General features: G+C 39.6%; 1 protein-coding gene across 3 annotated transcripts in view; it reads right to left on the bottom strand.

Moving 5' to 3' along the window:
• The window catches only part of INAVA (innate immunity activator), a 301,511-nt gene that overhangs the window by 126,936 nt on the left and 160,466 nt on the right, over window positions 1-14,109 (bottom strand). The window lies entirely within an intron of this gene.

Genomic DNA, 14,109 nt, shown 5'->3' with positions numbered 1-14,109 from the left:
GGTTAAACTTAAAAAAAAAAAAAAAAAAAAAAAACTAATATATTTTGTTTACTGTACACATTTAAACTGATGCTAACAGCTACAGTAATAGTTTTATTCAATAAATATCAACAGGTGCTGCATTTAGTTTTCTCTGTTTCATTCATTCTGTCCAGACATTTAAAAAATGCTCTTCAGCATAAGGTCAGAGCCAAATACAGAGATGTAGGCCAGACAGCATTTAGTATGGTCAAGGCAAATCAAAATCTGTATTTTGGGTCAATGATTCAGATAAAGGAAAGCCCTTGATAAGAAAAGTCTACAGAAACAGAAAACTCCAAGAGAAAAAAAAGTTATCTGTGGTATGATTTTCATCCTCTGTTTCCCTGTACGCAGCACACTTCATCCATCCATGTGACTTATTGTCATTTTTTCTCTGTCTTACATACACCTCTGGTTCTCTACCTGTACATATTCTCCATTTTCTGGTTACAGTTATTCAATACTGTATGGAGGCTACTGCATTCACTGGTGGGATGAGATGCTAAAGTGCTTCGACAATGTGTACAGCCTGCAGGTATATGAACCTCTAGCTCATGGGGAATTACACATCCAGGTGTAAAGTACTGTCAGAATCACGACAACCACTTTCACCTTACTATTACTACTGTCCAGAATTTGACATCATATTACATTGTAAATAGTTCACTCTGTCACGTGCTGCAATTTAAAACTTTTAACAGATGATGTCCCTCTACCCAGTTTTACAACAAAACAGTACCATCTTCCTAGCCAGTTCACTCAGTGGCTGAACTTATAGCTCAGGCATACCTCTTGCAAGGACAACCTGTATGGTCACCGCCCTGAAACTGAGACAGTCCACTTACACACCCTAGTTAAGTTTATATATATATTTTTTTACAGGTTTTCTCCAAGGCGTAGAACCTGTTAAATATGTCATGACCAGCCTACTTTGTTAGGCTTGCACACTCAAGGCAAGCTCTGGAAGATGTTATAAAGATGGACAAATATGCTAGAAATAAATGCTTGCTGTTTGCTCATGTACCAGTGCTTCTCTACCTGCTAATCTTTGTCTTAAAACTGAAGCATGTTTTAACAACAAAGTATCTATTTAGTATTAAAAATGACTACGGATACCAAATGCTGCTTTTCAGCACAGTGTTATGCCTGTGTGTTTTGCAGTTCCCCTCCCACAAGTAACAAGGTTTTAATTCTTAAGAGTTGTGTAAATACAGATGTTGTAACAGAATCTTGACAGGTTTTTCTCCTCATCCCTGAATGTTACCAGAACGTCTGAAAACAAGGTAGTACATGTTGAAACACGTATGCCTCATTATGCTAGCGGATGTTGAAGGAACTGTTCTAGGGAAGTTCCATACACATGGTAGTGTCTTTAGTCACTCCTTAAGTCATCTCAAATGTTACAATATTACATATCAAAGATTCTTTATAGGAAGTATTTTCCGGTTTCTTAAATCAATAACTTATCTACAAATAAAGTCTTAGAAATCTAATGCCTTAAAAAAGTATAATACCTTAAAGTACTTCAGATACAAGACAAAATGGATTATAAACACACATCACAATCAGAAAAAAAGTTGCTGTTTATATATTAGCCTGAAGTCATACATGGTGGGTGGGGGATCTGTGGGGGAAAAGCCTATAAGAGGTCAAATGAGGAAAGGCATGGGGAGACAGTTGGTGAGGCAGAATGTAACAGCAAAAGGACCTAAAAATTGTCCTAATACGGCTGACCAAAATGTGGCTGAACAGCGAGAACAGGGGAAACACTAGACATAAAATAAAAATAACATTTAAAATATGTTTAACAGAATGTTAAACACAAGTAAAGCCAACTAGTCAGAAAATAAATGCAATGTCTTCCAAGCTTATCCCAGTTAGGGGTTGCCACAATTGATCACCGATCTGCAGACTGAATGGCAGTGGTGTTTTTATGATGTCGAGTTGCCAGCCTGGCGCCAACCTTCAAAGAAGGTACACGCATCTACCCACATGTCTTTAAAGCTCACTCAACTGCAGGGAGGACATGTGGACTCCGCACAGAAGGCACACCAGCTGAGAATCGAACCAGAGAGCCTCTTGCTGTGAGGCAGCAACGCTAACTGCTGCACTACCTTGGGTAGTCAGACTGAAAATGGTAGGAAAATAAATCATTCTGCAGGCCTAATATAGGAAATTCTTTTTATTACAAATACTGTCTGTATACCTTGTTAGTTGTATGGCAACAAGTAGCACACTCATTTTTGGTGCAGAAGGGTGTGGGTTCTATTCTTGCACCAGTAAGATTGTTTGCTGACACCACAGTGCAGAATAAGGGGAGGGCAGTGCTGCACACATGGTGGAGTATGTCATCTTTTGGATGAGATGTTAACCTGAGGTCCCATCAGCTTCAGTTGGTGGTATCTCAACTGGATGTAAATGATCCCACGACACCTACTGAAAAACTGTAGGAGAAACCACCCAATGCTCAGGCCAAATTTCCACCAGTAGCATAAATACCGTCTCGGGTCTGCCTTGAAAAGAGGCCACTATCCCTAATAGGACTAATCCAGTCAATAAAGAATAAATACATATATACATACAAACATGCATACATAAACAAGTAAATGTTTAAAGTAAGCTCTAATGTCTGTATTGCAGAATACAGCTTGCAGTCCAATTTTCTGATGAAATCCTTTTGGCAGATAGAGGGTAAAAACAGGTTTACCAGCATATTTTATGGTATCTGTGCAGACAGGAGTATATGAATGCTTCCTCCCATGCAATTTTTGTGCCATCATGTCTATGAAAAAACCTGTCAGCTTTAATATTCACTTTGGGAACTATGATTCACCTTCCTTGGTGAAGGAAAGCATACAGCTCTCATAAAGTACAGTTTTGTACCTACCATAAATGTAGATGTTCGAGGGCTATTACAGCTGCAGTAATTACATCTGGGTTTTCAGCCGGCAGGCGGTCCCTCGGTCGGCCGAATTCCAAAGTCTTGGTCCGGCGTCGGTTGTTGTCGCGTACTCTTCTGACGTCAGGAAGGCTAGAGTATAAAAGACACAGCCGACGCCATCTTCTTCAGTCTTTCTTGCCCCCGATGTCAGGTGCCCCCAAAAGGAAGGCAATACATAAATTAGTGTAATACACAAAAGTAAGCAAATAAAACATAGTAGGATAACCCAGTCAGCAGGTATGAATAGGTATTCAAACCCCAAGGTCTTACCAAGAGGGGAAGGAGGGTGGGAAACTTGTACTGCAGCTGTAATAGCCCTCGAACATCTACATTTATGGTAGGTACAAAACTGTACTATGTTCATCGTGCATTACAGCTGCAGTAATTACATCTGGGTAGAATCCCAAAGCTATGTATAGGGTGGTAGGTACTATACGGAACTGGGTTGAGCTAGAATGCCCTGCAGAACTGCAGTGGCAAAGCCTGCTCTGGTTCTGGAGTATAAAGGCAGATGGTAATGCTTTGTGAAGGTATGTACAGAACTCCAAGTGGCTGCCTCCAAGATATCCTTAGTAGGCACTCCTCTGAGGAAGGCTGTAGAGGTGGCTGTGGCCCTAGTGGAGTGTGATCTGATACCAGTAGGTACGAGTTTTCCATGATGGGAATAACAAAAGCGTATGCAGTGACCAATCCACTTGGAAATGGTCTGTTTAGTTACAGGTTTCCCTTGACCCCCCTCAGCATAGGAAACTAGGAGTTGATCTGATTTTCTGAATGACTTGGTTCTGTCCAAGTAGTAACGTAGCTGCCTATGGATATCTAAAGAATGAAGCAGCCTCTCCCCTTTGTTTTGAGGATTAGAGTAGAAGGTAGGAAGGTGGATGGCCTGGTTTAGGGCTACCCTAGATACTACTTTAGGCATAAAGGAGGGGTTAGTACGCAGGAAAACCCTGTCCTGATGGAAAATGAGGAATGGCTGCACCGCCATGAGGGCCTGTAACTCAGAAACCCTACGAGCTGAAGTGATGGCCAGGAGAAAAGCTGTTTTCCAGGACAAATATTGTAATTCTGCTGAAGCAGCTGGTTCAAAGGGAGGCAATGTCAATTTTTCCAGTACATAGTTAAGGTCCCAAGCTGGTACTGGTTGTTTCCTTGGAGGCCTTATGTTCTTAGCCCCTCTGAGGAACTGTCGCAGTAGCGGGTGTGAGAATAAAGGAGGATCCATATTGAATTCTGCAGATATTGCTGAGGCATGTATCTTGATTGAGGAAAAGGAAAGTCCCTTGCTCAAAAGTTCAGTTAGGTACTGTAAAATCTGAGGCAGGTTTAATTTTCTAGGATCCTGTCCTCGTTCTTCATTCCAACAGCAAAACCGCTTCCATTTTGCGGAGTAAGCTTTTCTTGTAGATGGTCTTCTAGCCTCCAAAAGGACATCCTGCACTTCTTTGGAGAGTAGTGCCTGATGTGAAGTTAAGGAATTTTCCATGAAGCTAGACTGAGAGTTTTCAGCTGACTGTGAAGAGTTTTGAAATTGTTCTGCGTCAGCAGTAGAGGTGTTAGAGGCAGGGGCCACGGAGGAGTGTGTGTTAGGCTCCTCAATAGTGGATACCAATGTTGTCTCGGCCAATCTGGAGCAATCAGTATCATCCTTGGCTTGTCTGTTCTTTGCTTTCAAAAGCACCTTGGGCAGCAGAGGTAGTGGTGGGAATGAATAAACTGTCCAAGCTGTCCATGTGAATGAAAGGGCGTCCATTTTCCAAGCCTTTGGATGGAAGGTCCTTGAACAAAACTTTTTTAATTGATGATTTTTGTGGGAGGCAAAAAGGTCTATGTCTGGCCTTCCCCACGCTTGAACAATCTCTGTGAATACGTGTGGATGTAGCTTCCATTCGTGAGGGTCTGTCATATGCCTGCTCAGAGTGTCTGCCAGTGTGTTTTCCATTCCTGGTAGGTACTGAGCCTGGAGTTCTATTTGTCTTTCCAGAGCTAGATTCCAAAGAGTCATGGTTAATCTGCACAAGGGGTATGAATAAGTCCCTCCTTGTTTGTTTATGTACCACATTACTGTGGTGTTGTCTGTTCTTATTAGCAGCTGTCCTGGATGCAGGAATTCTCTGAACGCTGAAATTGCATTTATTACTGCCAGCATTTCTTTTTGATTGATGTGAAGGTGCTTTTCTGTTTTGTGCCATCTGCCCTGAATGCCCCTGTCCTTCATGTGCGCCCCCCAGGCGTAATCTGAGGCGTCTGTGGTTATGACTTGTGTAGCTTGAGGCTTGCAGAATGGGAGGCCTTTGTTTACTTGGCATGCTTGGGCCCACCATATGAATTCCTTTTGTAGACAGGGAATTATTGGAATCTCCACTTCTAAGCTGTGACTGTGTTGAGACCATAGATTTTTTAGGTACCATTGCAGTTTCCTCATGTGCAGCTTTGCACATGGGATTAGAAGAATGCAAGATGCCATGAATCCCAGAGCCTGCAGGATTTTCCTTGCAGTAAGCCTGGTACTTTTTGCAAGCATTTTGAAGTAATGAGATAGTTGCCCTTGTTTTTCTGTTGTTAGGTAAGCCATCTGCCTGTTTGTGTCCAAGTTGGCACCCAGGAAGGTAATTTTCTGAGAGGGTGTTATTTTTGATTTCTCCTTGTTGATGGTGTATCCCAGAGAAAGCAGTAAGCGTGTCACATATGCCAGATGTTTGAGAAGTACGAGTTTGCTGTCCGCTTGGATCAGGCAGTCGTCCAGGTAAGGGTAAATTTGTATCCCTTGAAGTCTGCAGTATGCAATCACTGATGCCAGGCACTTGGTGAATACTCTGGGCGCAGTAGATAAGCCAAAGGGCAATGCAGAGAATTGATAGTGATTTGAACCTGCAAGAAATCTGAGGTATCTTCTGCAACTTTGTCTGATTGGGACATGCAGGTATGCCTCCTTGAGGTCCAATGTTACCAGCCAAAACCCCTTGCCCAGCATGGGAAGGAGTTGCTGTAATGTGAGCATCTTGAATTTTGGCACTAGAAGAAATGTGTTGAGAATGGATAAGTCCAGAATGGGTCTCCAGTCGCTTCCTTTTCTTGGCACCAGAAAAAGCCTTGAATAAAACCTTGTGCTTGTTGGTGCGTAGGTACCTTTTGTATAGCCCTCATGTTTAGGAGCTTTGCGATTTGTAGTTGTGCCTCTACCCTTTGATTTTGTGGTAGGTTTGGCATGCCTCTCATTTTGGAAGAGTGTGGAAATGAAATTTGTAGCCTCTGTCTATTATGTCCAGAATCCATTTGTCTGTTGTGACAATATGCCAATTGTTTGCAAATAGTGCCAGTTTTCCTCCCAAAGGTGCTGCCAGTTGAATTCTGTTTGGCATGGAAATGAGGGAGTCATTGAGTTTGCTTTCTGTACTGCTGTGCACTGTCGTCACCACTTCTTGGTGTTGGTGATTGCCATTGTCTGCCTCTGTAGGATCCTTGGGGTTGTCCTCTACCCGTCTGCCTGTATCTGCCCCTTTGGGCTTTGTCAGTGGTTGGAAAGGACCAGTTTTTTGACGGCCAATTCCTGCTGAACCTTGGTGGCTGAACCTGTAAGAAAGCTTTGACAGTTTGCATAGATTTTGCCTTTTCTTCCATTTTACGTAAAATATCCTCAGCATTACCACCAAAAAGAACATCCTTATGTAACGGTGCATCCAGAATTTTTGCTTTCACCTGATCTGGAAGATTTTGTTCCCTTAGCCATGCATGTCTGCGAATGACTGCTCCAGTGGCGGCTGATCTGCTGGAGGCTTCTAGTGCATCATAACCACATTGTAAGGTGTGCTTGCCCACTTGCTCAGCACTATGCATCATATCCTGCAACTCTTTTAAATCTGGTTGTTCAGGTTGTGACATTTTTGTTTTTAATTGTGATAACAGAAATTGCTGATATTTAATCATATGAAATTGGCAGTTTAAGGCCCTCATGGCAAGGGTGGCTGAGGTGTAAACCTTCTTACCCCACCTTTCTAGTGATCTAGATTCCCTTTCCGTAGGTAGTGGATTCTTGGCCGTGGAAGCCTTAATTCCTTTAGGGCCTTGAGAAATAGTTTCAGGGTCTGCATTATGGCCTTTATAGAGGAACTGATGAGAATTAGGAACTCTGTAATACCTATCCGGCTTAACTGGTGCAGGAGGCAGAGAATCAGGATTTAAACAGGCCTCCGAGTATACATCATCCAAAACCTCCAAAACAGGAGGAATAGCCAGAGGTCTATGCTGAGGTAACCAGAGAAATTCCCTAAGTCTTTTCTTGGAGTCTGAAAAGTCTTGGCCTTCCCAATGGAAGTGCTCCCTCAAGGAGTGTAAAGTTTCCCCAAAGGAAAAATCCTCAGGGGGGGATACAGAAGGAATGGACTGCTCTGCATCCAAATCCTCAAAAGGTGAATAAGACTGTTCTTCAGCATCAGAATGTTCTGATAACATGGATTCTTGGTCGGAAGGAGGAGAATCCTCCTCTACTCTGGGTCTCTTGTCCGAAGGGGCCTGTGAGCCTCTGATAAGAGTGATCAGGTCTTCAGCCATTTTAAGCATGTGCTTCTTAGGCGTGGGCCCAGGTCTTGGGCCTTGTGAGGCAGGCCTAGAAAGATGCTTGGCTTATTTGGCTTTTGTAAAGGCCTTGATGGAGAATGAAGATGAAGGCCTAAATACACCATGGGTGGATGTAGATCTATCCACATTGGTGGGTTCGACATGAACAGGGGCTTCGGTAGTAGTTTGGGAAAGGGCCGAAGAACCAGCGGTCTCAGGTACAGAAGACCCCGCCGAGGGAGTGTCGCCGGTAGTCAGGGACTGCAAAGGCGTCTCACTGAGAACCGCCCACGTGGAGCTTGTTTGGCGTGGTGTCGGTGGAGACCGCAGTTCTCGACTGACGGTCCTTTTCTTTGCGTTTTCTGGACATAGCGGTAGTCGGAGTATCCGACGACATTTTATAATTAAACGCTTTGCCAAAATAGTGTTGGGCGAACTCACCGACGCTTGATAGTGCGTTTATTGAAGGTAGCACAAAGCGGCAGCCCGAGGCGCCGTGGTCTGGGCCCAAACAAGGTATGCAAAGGGAATGGAAATCCTTATGCGGTATTTGCTTCCCACAAGAAATACAATTATTAACTTTTTCTGACATCGGTCTGAGGCAAGAAAAGGTTCCCCAACGGGGTACTTAGCTTTAATGAAGAATTCGGTTCCGAAATTCTTTCGTAATTCAGGAGCTGGCCGACCGGCACTTGCGAACTGCTTCTGCTTCGGGCACCGCGCGGCAAAAAAGACTGGAGAAGATGGCGTCGGCTGTGTCTTTTATACTCTAGCCTTCCTGAAGTCAGAACAGTACGCGACAACAACCGACGCCGGACCAAGACTTTGGAATTCGGCCGACCGAGGGACCGCCTGCCGGCTGAAAACCCAGATGTAATTTCTGCAGCTGTAATGCACGATGAACATCTATGTGAAACAAGAATTAAATTGTCATCGAACTAGATTATGAAGATGCAGCTACTGTGGTTTGGCAACAGGTTCTCTAATGGAAGCCATTTATCAACTATTTGATGCTTTGTGTTTGTATCTCCCTCCCAAAGGTACATTTTACTAGAGTTACCATCACACTGCCACATCCAACATTGTGTTTCCTGCATCTAGCAGAAAGCTTGGTGTCCAACATCACTTAGGTTTCACTTGCACAGTCCACAAAATCGGAATCCAGAATGTCCTACTAAGTCTTCTGCCTGTTCAACTCCCACATCCCATATTTCTATATTTCTAGAAAAGTGGACAAGACTACTGTGTGAATACCACCCTTACAGTGTTAAAGGATGGTGATCATCCTGCTCAGATTCACTGACTCTGCATTTAATCAGATTTGCCATGGATAACAAAAGTTCATAGATAAGGCAATTCCTCAGAATAGCCTGACAGAGTTGTAGATTTTGTCTAGACAAATGTGAATCAAGCAGCCAGCTGTTGACAAATAGTCACATGTATGACAGACAGGGCTTTCTCTTAAATATAAGTTCTTTCCTGTTAACCACAGCTTCATTTAGTGTACAGTTATTACCTCCTGGTGAACAGAAACTGATGAGTTCTTTTTGGATACCAAGACAAAGCTTTCAGGTTAACAAACCCTTTCTCAATGTATGACAACAGGTATATTTAACACGCCCATATATATACACATATAAAATAATCATGTGACTTGCAGCCATAATCACATGATTCAGATACAAAATTTCAATCATAAATAATTAAGCTATCCCTAAAAAAAATTAAAAAAAAAAACATTTACTCTACACAATAAAATAAACATTCATTTTAATTTAGTCTGTTGTATCCTATTTAAAACAGGTTTTAAAGATAACGCTGCATTTAGACCAGGGGGTGTGTCAGCAGAAAATCTTAATATCCACTCATATTCTTTTAGGTCCAAAAAATTGGATAAATCACCTCCCCTAGTTGTTGCTAAAACACAATCTATTACTCTAAATTTAAAATAGTGTTTAATTCCATGGGATTGTATATGTCTTGACAGTGCATTATTTTCATTGTTATGCTTTATATTGGATCTATGTTCTATTATTCGTTCTTTAAGCCTTCTAGTGGTCTTGCCTACATAAAATGAAGAGCAAGTTTGGCAAGTTGCAAGATAAACTACATTACTAGTGGCACAAGTGGCATAGCCATGAAAATTATATTCCTTCCCTGATGTAGGGTGTACAAAAATACTACCTCTTGTTGCATCTGCAACAATATCACCACAACTAGTACAGTTATGGCATGGATAGGTACCCTGTTTATTGCTTATCTCAGGATTGGGCTTTGTCTTAACAAAGTCCTTATATCCTAACAAGCTTTTCAAAGTACGCATGTTTCTATATCTAAAATAGGGTTTATCACCCACTATCAGACGAATATCGTCCTGTGCTAGTAGTATCTTCCAGTACTTGCTTATTATTTTTCTAATTATATCAGATTGTGTATTATATGTAGTTAGAAATCTTAATTTGTTTTCTTGCCTAGTAGGCATTATTATATCATCTTCTCAAAGGACTTATTAAAAATAGAACTAAACTCCCCATCCCTATGTGTTAATATATAATTCTTGGTACTTATCAGTAGATCCTCAGGGTATCCACTATTTTTAAATTCTTCATATGTTTCATTCAACTGTTCTAAAAAGACCTCATATTTTGAGTTAAGTCTACTTACTCTGGCCATTTGTGCTTTAACTATGCCCTTAAAGACATGAGATGCATGCATGCTAGTTGCATGTAAGTATCTACCTGCCGCTACTTCCTTTTTAAACACAGATGTGTTCAAGTCATTTTCTTGTTTAACTATTGTCACATCTAAGAAGTTTATATTTGTAATCGATATCTCCACCTTAAACTTCAAAAAATCAGTAGAATTATTCAAAAATTGAACAAAGTCCATAAGCTCAGTTTGATTACCCTTCCACAAAACAAAACAATCGTCCACGAACCTTTGATAAAAAACAATGTTATCATTTAGAAATATTTCACCTTCAGTTATACATTCCTTCTCCCATTGATATAGGACTATATTAGCGTACGTATTCGCAACTGGTGTTCCCATTGCTACTCCCGTTTGTTGCAAATAGTAGTTACCATCAAAAAGGAAGACATTATTTCTCAACACTAATTCAAGTAACATACATAAATTTTCTATATGCCTAGTAGTATAATTAGAACATTGTGTTAAAAAACTTCTTATAGATTCCAACCCATATTCATTTGGGATTACTGTGAACAATGAATTAATATCCATGGTCACCATGTACACATCACTAATATTAATATTTAGATTTTGTAATCTCATACATTTCTTTAATTTTATCAAAAAATCTGATGTGTCCTTTAGTACTGTACTACATTTACTTAATAGGGGTACCAACTCGTACTGAAGACCTGGTAAAGGTACTGACTGACTTAAGATTATTCATTAGAGCTATAGCTTTGAAGCTAATTTTTAAAAACAATGAATATGATATTAGTTCCTGCAAGAGGCGTAGTACTTTTATGCCATGTTGCCCACCTGTTCTAATAGCGTTTTACAATCAATGTGAATATGATATAAGGCAAGCTTATGAAAGTAAGAGAAAGTATAAACCTTTTAATATTACATATCCGGAACACATGGCATTAAATAATCTCATAGATAATACGGACATTATATTGAAACAAGCAGACAAAGGAGGTTCAGTTATTATTATGGATAGATGTAAATATAATCAAGCCATAATGTTGTTATTGGATGATAGAACAGCTTTCAAGTGTATATCTTTAATAGATGTCAAAAAATGCATAAGTTACGTGAACATGTGTGTGTATGAACTTCAGTTGTCTAATGACATAACATTAGATCTTTTTCACTTCTTTACAGTACCTTGCCCAGTAATTCCACAATTGTATGGGATTCCTAAAGTGCATAAATCCATGGACAATCCACCGATGAGGCCTATAGTATCTGGCATAGGCTGGATTACAGAACCGATATCCCTATATTTACAAAAGCAGTTGCAACCCCTATTAAGTAAATGTAGTACAGTACTAAAGGACACATCAGATTTTTTGATAAAATTAAAGAAATGTATGAGATTACAAAATCTAAATATTAATATTAGTGATGTGTACATGGTGACCATGGATATTAATTCATTGTTCACAGTAATCCCAAATGAATATGGGTTGGAATCTATAAGAAGTTTTTTAACACAATGTTCTAATTATACTACTAGGCATATAGAAAATTTATGTATGTTACTTGAATTAGTGTTGAGAAATAATGTCTTCCTTTTTGATGGTAACTACTATTTGCAACAAACGGGAGTAGCAATGGGAACACCAGTTGCGAATACGTACGCTAATATAGTCCTATATCAATGGGAGAAGGAATGTATAACTGAAGGTGAAATATTTCTAAATGATAACATTGTTTTTTATCAAAGGTTCGTGGACGATTGTTTTGTTTTGTGGAAGGGTAATCAAACTGAGCGTATGGACTTTGTTCAGTTTTTGAATAATTCTACTGATTTTTTGAAGTTTAAGGTGGAGATATCGATTACAAATATAAACTTCTTAGATGTGACAATAGTTAAACAAGAAAATGACTTGAACACATCTGTGTTTAAAAAGGAAGTAGCGGCAGGTAGATACTTACATGCAACTAGCATGCATGCATCTCATGTCTTTAAGGGCATAGTTAAAGCACAAATGGCCAGAGTAAGTAGACTTAACTCAAAATATGAGGTCTTTTTAGAACAGTTGAATGAAACATATGAAGAATTTAAAAATAGTGGATACCCTGAGGATCTACTGATAAGTACCAAGAATTATATATTAACACATAGGGATGGGGAGTTTAGTTCTATTTTTAATAAGTCCTTTGGAGAAGATGATATAATAATGCCTACTAGGCAAGAAAACAAATTAAGATTTCTAACTACATATAATACACAATCTGATATAATTAGAAAAATAATAAGCAAGTACTGGAAGATACTACTAGCACAGGACGATATTCGTCTGATAGTGGGTGATAAACCCTATTTTAGATATAGAAACATGCGTACTTTGAAAAGCTTGTTAGGATATAAGGACTTTGTTAAGACAAAGCCCAATCCTGAGATAAGCAATAAACAGGGTACCTATCCATGCCATAACTGTACTAGTTGTGGTGATATTGTTGCAGATGCAACAAGAGGTAGTATTTTTGTACACCCTACATCAGGGAAGGAATATAATTTTCATGGCTATGCCACTTGTGCCACTAGTAATGTAGTTTATCTTGCAACTTGCCAAACTTGCTCTTCATTTTATGTAGGCAAGACCACTAGAAGGCTTAAAGAACGAATAATAGAACATAGATCCAATATAAAGCATAACAATGAAAATAATGCACTGTCAAGACATATACAATCCCATGGAATTAAACACTATTTTAAATTTAGAGTAATAGATTGTGTTTAGCAACAACTAGGGGAGGTGATTTATCCAATTTTTTGGACCTAAAAGAATATGAGTGGATATTAAGATTTTCTGCTGACACACCCCCTGGTCTAAATGCAGCGTTATCTTTAAAACCTGTTTTAAATAGGATACAACAGACTAAATTAAAATGAATGTTTATTTTATTGTGTAGAGTAAATGTTTTTTTTCAAAATTTTTTTTAGGGATAGCTTAATTATTTATGATTGAAATTTTGTATCTGAATCATGTGATTATGGCTGCAAGTCACATGATTATTTTATATGTGTATATATATGGGCGTGTTAAATATACCTGTTGTCATACATTGAGAAAGGGTTTGTTAACCTGAAAGCTTTGTCTTGTTATAAAGGTTTATTTGTGTACTCAACTGTCGTTGTTATTTGGATTTATCTTGGATTTTGGTGCTTTGTTACAACTGTGGTTCTTTTTGGATACACCAGACATGGCCTACCATTCATTGTGGTATACTATGACTGTATCAGCCTCTATGCAGCTTTTTCTGGCAACAAACTGTTATCACATGGCCATCTGGTTTAAAATGTGTGGGTATTATAAACTTACAGGTTCACACACATTTCCTTCCTCTGTTTTTGCTATATTAAGCATGTTATAAATGTTTTACCATGTTAACACGTTCAACAGCTCCACTTAGTAAAGACAATGACTACTCATCCATGTATTTTTGTTAGTACAGGATATTCCTTAAGAAATAGCAGACAAACTACTCAAACAAATATACCCTGAATTACTAACCACCACATGAAGGACACTGCTATCCACCATAATTCCAATTAAGTACCTCTTTACAAGTCCATCTCATCTGACTTCCACATTTTAGATTCAGACACAGATATCAGCGCTTTATTTTCTACTGCAAGCTTTATGTACAAAAGGGTGAAGCCTGAACTGTAACCCATGTGACCTGAGTTCAATTACAGAGCCCAGACCTGTCGAGCCACCAAGGAGGAATGGGAAACAGTTTTTTTTAACAGTCTTTGATGGGAAGGGAGAGGAATTTCATCACAGGATGAAAACCCTCAGTGGTGAGAGTGGTGGGATTATCTGTCTTAGCTTAACAGTGTTATACTGTTTTATGGAACCTTTTTTTTCTTTGCAGCATCACGT

This window comes from Protopterus annectens, chromosome 7.part0, assembly GCF_019279795.1.
Source record: "Protopterus annectens isolate FY-2018-M chromosome 7.part0, PAN1.0, whole genome shotgun sequence".
In the NCBI taxonomy this organism is placed as follows: domain Eukaryota; kingdom Metazoa; phylum Chordata; order Ceratodontiformes; family Protopteridae; genus Protopterus; species Protopterus annectens.
This window is presented reverse-complemented; position numbering and strand designations above follow the sequence as displayed.